The sequence below is a fragment of the Nanorana parkeri genome, unplaced genomic scaffold, assembly GCF_000935625.1.
Source record: "Nanorana parkeri isolate BGI_ZX_2015 unplaced genomic scaffold, ASM93562v1 scaffold344, whole genome shotgun sequence".
NCBI lineage: Eukaryota > Metazoa > Chordata > Amphibia > Anura > Dicroglossidae > Nanorana > Nanorana parkeri.
Genome location: NW_017306612.1, coordinates 940648 through 948605, shown reverse-complemented (window position 1 = coordinate 948605; position 7958 = coordinate 940648). Strand labels below are relative to the sequence as shown.

The 7958-nt window shown below is 45.3% G+C and overlaps 1 protein-coding gene across 6 annotated transcripts in view; it reads right to left on the bottom strand.

Moving 5' to 3' along the window:
* The window catches only part of RPS6KA5 (ribosomal protein S6 kinase A5), a 46006-nt gene extending 39786 nt beyond the window's left edge, over nucleotides 1-6220 (bottom strand). For 5 of the 6 annotated variants that reach the window (XM_018558502.1, XM_018558503.1, XM_018558507.1 and 2 more), the window contains exon 1: nucleotides 6151-6220. The gene's annotated coding sequence lies outside the window, so the exon portion shown is untranslated. The remainder of the gene's footprint in view (nucleotides 1-6150) is intronic. The other variant, XM_018558504.1, reaches the window with a different exon arrangement.
* Nucleotides 6221-7958: the final 1738 nt, after the last annotated feature.

The window sequence follows — 7958 nt, the reverse complement described above, 5'->3', positions numbered from 1 at the left end:
TCAGTCATCTATCTGACCTCCGGCCTCCCCTTCAGTCTTCTATCTGACCTCCGGCCTCCCCTTCAGTCTTCTATCTGACCTCCGTCCAATTTTTTACTGGAGTTCTTCTTTCACCTTTAATGTTTCTAATGTACAAATGTGGTCCACAGATTCACAACAATAAGTACTATCCTTGTCGCACTCCTTACCGATATGTCCCTTGTAGTGGGGGGTGCTCGCAGTGACTGCGGATGGCGCCGCGAATGTCAGCAAAATTGTAGAAATGTCACCAAATGTCATTACAATTTTACAGATTCACAACAAGCCTCACAAAGAAAGCTGATTCAGTTTTCAGCTTCCATTGATGGCTAACACAGTAGAACACTCGCACATTTAGAATAAGGAACAGCCACAATCCAGGAGCCTGCTTTAAACTTTCAGCTGGCATTTAATAATATCAGTACATCATTAAAAGATTATTAAACCCTCATTTGTTTTTGCATACATCTACTGCTAGCAAGCAGTAGATGTATGCAAAACAATAAAAAAAAAAAAAGGAGCCGCCAAGGTTCTCGGGGGAGGCGCATGCGCACTTCAGATGTTCGGCCGCGAGACGAGGAGAGACACAAGGTAAGTCTATGGAGCAGCGTGCACACACACAGACTCTGAGAAGAGGAGGACAGAGGAGTCAGCGCTGGATCGGAGAACCGCACCAGCGCTGGAGGGACAGCTGAAAAGAACAGAAAGAAGATGATCAGATTAAGAGACATCATTTATGATAAGTCTTATATAAATATATATATATATATATATATACATATACACATACATACATACACACACATATACTATATATATATACACAACCACACACACACTCGGTGGCCAAATCACAAACAGCAGATCACGTGGCTCCAAAAAATCAATACTGTATATAAATCATGCAGACGTGGCCAGGAGGTTCAGTCACCAAACATAAGAATCTGGAAGATTGTAGAACAATTAGAGACTCTTTACCCCCCTGGGATCTCTGGCGTCTCTGGTGTTTACATAGAACGGTGTTCAGACAGAAGGAAGTTCTGTTTGTGACAATATCATGTAGATAGAGAGAGGGGTCAGGAAAGCAAGGTCCGATTTATTCAGGAACACAGGATGTGCACAGCCGCTCCAATAAGCGCTCTTTACAGCAGTGCCGTCTATGAACGCACAACATGGCCGGCTATAGCAGCGGGAGACCAGGCCCAGGGAATGGTCCACCTCTGCAGAATGTTGAATTGTACTGCGATATGAAGAACAACGTCACGAATCCTTGGATCTATCCTGTCCCATGCGGTGGTACCAAACAATGGTGCGGGGAATGTTTTCCTGGCCCTCTTTAGGTCTCTTAAGGGCTAGTTCACACCACATGCAGTCCGTTCAGTTTGGCAGCTGTATCCAAAAATGCATCACAATGCACAATACTGCTTGCCCTATTTTAGCTGCAGCGGATCGCAACGGAACACATCAAAAACGCAATAGAACGCACCTGAAATCGCATTTTAAGCAACAACAAAAATACAGCAATCAACGTAAAATCGCGGCAAAACTCATCTGATTGCAGCTGCGCAGACGCACGCAGTTCTGGTGTGAACTACCCCTAACACCAGCTGAATGGCTCAGCCTAGCAGTGTAATGCTGCTGACAATGTGCATTCCTCTCAGGGAGGTTTCCATTATTGTGTCAGTGAGCTCGATGTTCTGTAATGAGGTGCACTGTCCCCAGAACTCAATACAGCGGGACAAGTTCTGCAGCTTGTGGCCTACACAGATGCGAGACATGAAGTCTACGGGACCAAAACACGCTAAGGAACAAGGAGAACACACAAAGAAAGCATTGCCCCTCCACGGCTCAGGAAAGGAATGATCTGGGTGCTTGCCGCTGGGAGAACGTCCTTGCTACAATATGAGCCCATACATACAGAAGATAAGCTGGCCGCACAGCGGATCACTGGTGTCCTGCACCAAGATACTCGAAGGATAGATGTTTGTACTTTTGTTTGCTTGCATGTGCCAAGCTGCAGGGCCCTCAGGTAGCCTACCATGTGTACTGTCCTATCTCATTGCTGATAACTGACGCCAGGGTGCTGGAGGAGGACAAAACCTTTAACCCCTTCATGACCGAGGCCTTTTTTCAGTTTTTTGCACCCCCATTTTAGGCCTGAAAATTACTTAAAACCCCCCAAACATGATATATTTTCTGAAAGCCGGGACCCTGTAGAATAAAATGGCAGCAGTTGCAAATTTTTATGTTGCACGATATTAGCGCAACATATTAATCAAGCCCAAAAATTTAGTAAAAAATGCACTAAAATTGGAATGTGGTAGAAATGAATTTGTGTAAGCATTTTAAAAACAATAATAATAAAAAGGTAAATATTTAAAAACAAAAATGCACTAAAGTTAAATGTAATGCCTCAAAACACAATAAAATACCAATTTTTTTAAAAAAATAAAACGAGTAAATAGATACCCAACATGGCCAGGTTAAAAATTGCGTGCGACTGTGAAACGGCGACAAGTTTCAGTACCCCAAAAAGTCTGTAGACGACGCTTTAAAAGCCCCCACAGGTCATCAGTTTAGAGATGCACATAAAAACTGGCCCCAGAATTATTGCTCTCACTCCGGCGTGCGCGGCGATACTCGTGTAGTGCGATCATCGTTTTCGTGCGTAGGCGTACCCGACGCATGTTTACATTATCATGTGCGTGCTCACGGGGCACTTTAAAAAAAGACATTTTAATTATTTTTACATTTATTTTATTTAATATTAAATTTTAAAAACGTTTATTTTTTAATTTTTTTACGTTACTTTAAATTGCTATCACATAGGGGGGCTTACAAGCCTCCCCGATGCTGGCGACGTACATTGTACGTCGTCAGTCACGAATGGGTTAAGGTGATGCTGGGGGTCCAAAAGACCCCTTGTATCAGCTTTTTTTTTTTTTTTACGTTACTTTAAATTGCTATCACATAGGGGGGCTTACAAGCCCCCCTATGTGATAACATATTCGTGGTGACAGGTCCTCTTTAAGGTGATGCTGGGGGTTCAAAAGACCCCTAGTATCAGCTTTACACTCTAAATAAGCTATTGAAGTGCAGATCACACTTCAATAGTTTATTGCTGGGCTTCAGGAGCCAAGCAATGACAGCTATGGGACCGGAAGTGATGCACTACGCGTCGCTCCCGGTCCCATAGAACGGGGAGGAAATCGGTGAACGTTTACAGGCCCGGAGAAGTGATCCTGCGACGGCTGAGTCGCCAGAATATCTTCTATTGTAAAGCCGGCTTTACAAATGTAAACAGAGTCTCTGTTTAAACGGGCCCGGTGCCAGTGACATACTATGGACGCCACTGGTCACTAAGGGGTTAATATTCTTTCATGTTATTTAGACTGCACCTTTGGCTAATTTCTTATGCATCTGTTACCAACAAGTCCAGGAGACAGGCTGAGGGGGAGATCAGTAATTAGTAAAAATTCAAGTCATGAGGCTGCACTATTATAACAATACAACAGTGGAGATACAACGTACTACACAGGTGAAACTCGAATAATTAGAATATCGTGCAAAAGTAATTGCAGTAAGTGCTGCAAAAGGGGCCCAAACCAAGTACTGAGTACATATGCATGCTTGTATTTTTAAGAGGTCCGATATTGTTCTATGTACAATCCTTGTTTTATTGATTGCATGTAATATTCCCATGTTTTGAGGTTGTGGATTTGGGGTTCTTGGGGTTTTCATGAGCTGTAAGCCATAATCATCACAATTATGACAAATCACGGCTTGAATTATCTTGCTTTGCATGTAATGAGTCTATCTCATATATTAGTTTCACCTTTTAAGTTGCATTAGTGAAATAAATGAACTTTGCACGATATTCTAATTATTCGAGTTTCACCTGTAGTTGCCAATAGGTGACTGGTTCTCTTTAAAGTACACAGTGTATTAATAATTCGAGTGTTACGCTCCTATACTCTCCCTTCATCTACAATACTTTTGTTTCTGCATCTAAACAGTAAAAAGCAGTAAAAATAACGTGTGAAAGGTCCATAAAGTGAACCAGATCCATCCATCGCTCCAATATATAGTTAACGCCGAACATCGGGTGTACAATCTCTGTTGTCACGCTGGCCTGCATGAAGAGTGAGATAAAATGTCCATGATGGCAATCTGCTGACAATTCAAACAGGAAGTCCTCCTGAAGGGTTGAGAAATTCATTTCTTCACTGCAACCGACCGCAGAGACACACCTATTTCTCTTCTGTATAGACAACACGCAGCTCAACCTGAAATCCCAGAGGCACCACAATTGTATTGTTTGCAACGATAATTCATTCCGCCAACCAGGAAAAATCGAGGCTCGTGAGTATATTTGGGGTCCGGAGTTCATCTTGGAAGTACAAAAATGAACACAAACTCCCAATTTGCTGCCAAAAGTAAAATGTTCATTGCTGCTTTCCTATTTTATAAAACATTGTTACATTGTATATACAGAGAAGGGAATCGATCAAATATGGGAGCAGCTGTGCACGGCAACCAGATTGTCAATGTCAATTTCATTTTCAAACCTTATCTGAACAAACTGAAGAAACAATCTGATTGTTTGCTATGCACAGTTGCTCCAATGAAATATTAGACTGTGACTTTTTTTTGGAGGCCAGACAGTATACACTGAGTGGCCAGATTATTATGACCACCCCATCAGTACTTCGTTGGGCCGCCTTTTGCCTTCAATACTGCGGCGATTCTTCTTGGCATTGACTCCACGAGATGGTGAAAGGTGATGCGAGGAATCTGACACGGCACTGTTGCCCTTCTGTTGTCTTGTACCAGTCTTGCCCCTCCCCCGTTCTGCCCTAACATTGACTAGTCGCTGACGTCCACAATTCGCACGTTCAGACCCAGATTTTAGGCTGACAGTCCGGTCTTTAAAAACTTTAACACCAACTGGTCTTGAACATTTAAAGTGATATTAAAAGGCAAAAATGTTTTCCCCTCCCCCCCCCATGTAAATGTTAGCACTTACCTTAAATGATGTCTCTTTTTCCTATCTTCCTCTTCTTTCCCCATGTTTTCATGTGTCCCTCCAGCGGTGTCATGTCACTCCGATCCAGCGCTGACTGCTCTGTCTCTCCAATCCAGCGGTGTCTGCAGGCGGGTGCACGCGTCCATAGACTTACCTTGCGTCACTGCTCATCTCCCGGCCGAGAATCGGAACTGCGCATGCGCCCGCCCCAAGATCCTTTACGGCCGTACGAGCAGTTCCTGATTCTCGGCGCGGGAGCGAGCAGCGATAACGAGGTAAGTTTAAAATGATTTTAAGCGGTTTTTTTTACACTTCTTGCCTATATCTACTGCATGCTAGCAGTAGATATAGGCAAAAACAACCAGAGGGTTTAGAACCCCTTTAACGAATTCTGCTGTTTTGCTGATACTCGCTCCATGGCTCCGAGTGCCAACAATCATCCCGCGTTCAAAGGCTGTTAAAAGGAGAACTATGAGGCGGGTGCTTTTCACTCACCTCATAGTTCTAGCCGACCTGTGACAATGAGACTGTCACAGGTCGGCTCAGTAGATCGGGAAGTGAGCGAACACATACCGGCGTTCGCTCACTTCTTGATCCTGTCACGGCTCTCTGCTGGATTCCCCCCTCCCCACTCCGATCTGCCAGCCCTGACTGGCGGAGCGGAGGGAGGATGGGGCGGGTACAGCTGGCTCTGCCTCTAGATAGGCAGAGACAGCTGTCACTCACGCAGCTGGGCGGATCTCGACATCGATGTCGTGATCCGCTCCAGCGTCTCAGTATACCGCGAGCTGTATACTGAGCTTAGGGTGACGGGAGGACGCTGGTTTGTGTCCTCCCGTTACCCTAAGGAGAACTATGGGGAAAAGCCCTGACCCCATAGTTCTCCTTTAAATCGCGTTGTTTCCCCGTATCTTCAGAAACAAATCACTTCTACTGTCGTGGTAACCAACCCGCTTCCCTATATATAATGGTCTGGCCCTCCAGCAACTTCAGCGCCAAATTATAGCTAATTTGCCTACAAACGTCAGGTGGTCATAATAATCCGGCCGCTCGGCGTATATTATTATAATATACGTCCCGATGTTTTACATTGAAAAGCGACTTACCACCAGTCCCCAGCACCTTGAGGAGCTCGAAATTCTCGATCCCAACTTTCTCGGCGTGCCCTGTCAGGTTCGCTGTAAAATAAAAAAGAGAGACGGCAGCCATGACACAGAGCTCATCAAGTGAATTACTACCCTCAGCCCACTCCATGTACCATCTACATCAGCGCTCGCACACATCGATCCAAAAAAACGATACGAAATATGTCCGGCCGTACATCACGACTTTCATTCAATAACGCCGACTGATCTCTCTCTCTATTCATTAAAAAAATGAAGTGAATTTATTAATCGAACGGAGCTAAAAAGGGCTGAATCATCACCTCCCGCTAATGAAGTTGTTGGACCGAAGTGCAGATGTGCCACTCTGCAAAACCGTCACACAAAACTGTCATTGCCGGTCGAGCTGCTGGAAAGAGCGGAGAGGAACCTTTTGTTACCGTTAACAATGTGCCATGCTGCTAGAACCTAACCTCTGATTGGCTGCCATAGAAGAGTCCCTTGCTCATTGCACAACAATGTCAAGGCCGCAGCCGTGTTTTGGTGTGTATAAAAATATATATATATGGATGAGAAACGTCGAGAGGTTCCTCATTTAATCAGCAGCCACCGAGCAGCAGAAGGGAACCTGAGGGGATAGAAACGTGGGCGCTGCCAGATGACTTGTTTTTGAAGCTGCATGGTTCCAGGGATGTCACCCCCGTCCTGGCTTAAAGGAGCTGTAAAGTCCCGGCATGTACCATCCTGTTATGACATCCGCATTGTAATGGGAATACATAATAGAGATGTTTCTGATAACACAATCAAAGCTTACACGGAAAAAAAATCCCTTTTATGTAGTGAGCGCCGCCTTCAGTCTGTCCATCACTTCCAACAACTTCCTGGACTCCCAGTGTGCTTTGCATCTCTTTCCCTGCTGCTTTCACCATTTCTCAAGGCTACATATCCCATCATGCACTGCTTCCAGCAAGCAATGATGATGTCACATTGTTCAGATGTTGGGTTTCTAGTTTAGAAGGCAGGCTCTGTGAGAAGGGACCACACAGGGTCCCTTCATCAGGCTTTAGCATTGACGGAAGGGATGAAGGGACCCTGTGCGGTACCGAAAGGGACCACACAGGGTCCCTTCATCAGGCTAAACCTTTAGCCTGATGAAGGGACCCTGTGCGGTCCCGAAAGCGCTTGTTTGGTCATATGACAAAAACACTTCAATAAATGAAGCTTTTGCTATCTTAAAAGGATTGGTGTGCTGGTGACATTTCTACAATTTTGCTGACATTCGCGGCGCCATCCGCAGTCACTGCGAGCACCCCCCACTACAAGGGGCATATCGGTAAGGAGTGCGACAAGGAGTGGTGACACCACTTTGTGCATATTCACAGGGCTGAGTGAAATGGTGTCAGTGCATTGAGGAAGTCCATCCTCTGGGCATCTTCAGTAAGTCAGTTTACAATCTTCTAGATCAATATGGTTATTAGGAGCGAGGGATCGAAATGATAGAAATTCAATATGGAAATAGATTTATTTTTAGCTTTTAACCACAGATGCCGTTTAAAGCGCGGTAGTATGGGGAGGGGATCGATGAACGGAAGTTCGTCGACCTCCTCCCCAGCTCCTCGCGGACACCAAGGAAGCCGGTCCCGGGCCCGTAGGAGGGGCAACGGAGCCCGGGAAGCACGGCATGAATCAGGAAGCCAGGTACAGTGTCATTACACGGTGCCCGGCTTCCTGATTGGCCAGAAAGCCGACTCAATGCTTTCTCGTCACCTATTGACGAGAAGCATGGGGACGGCTTCCCGGCTAATCAGGAA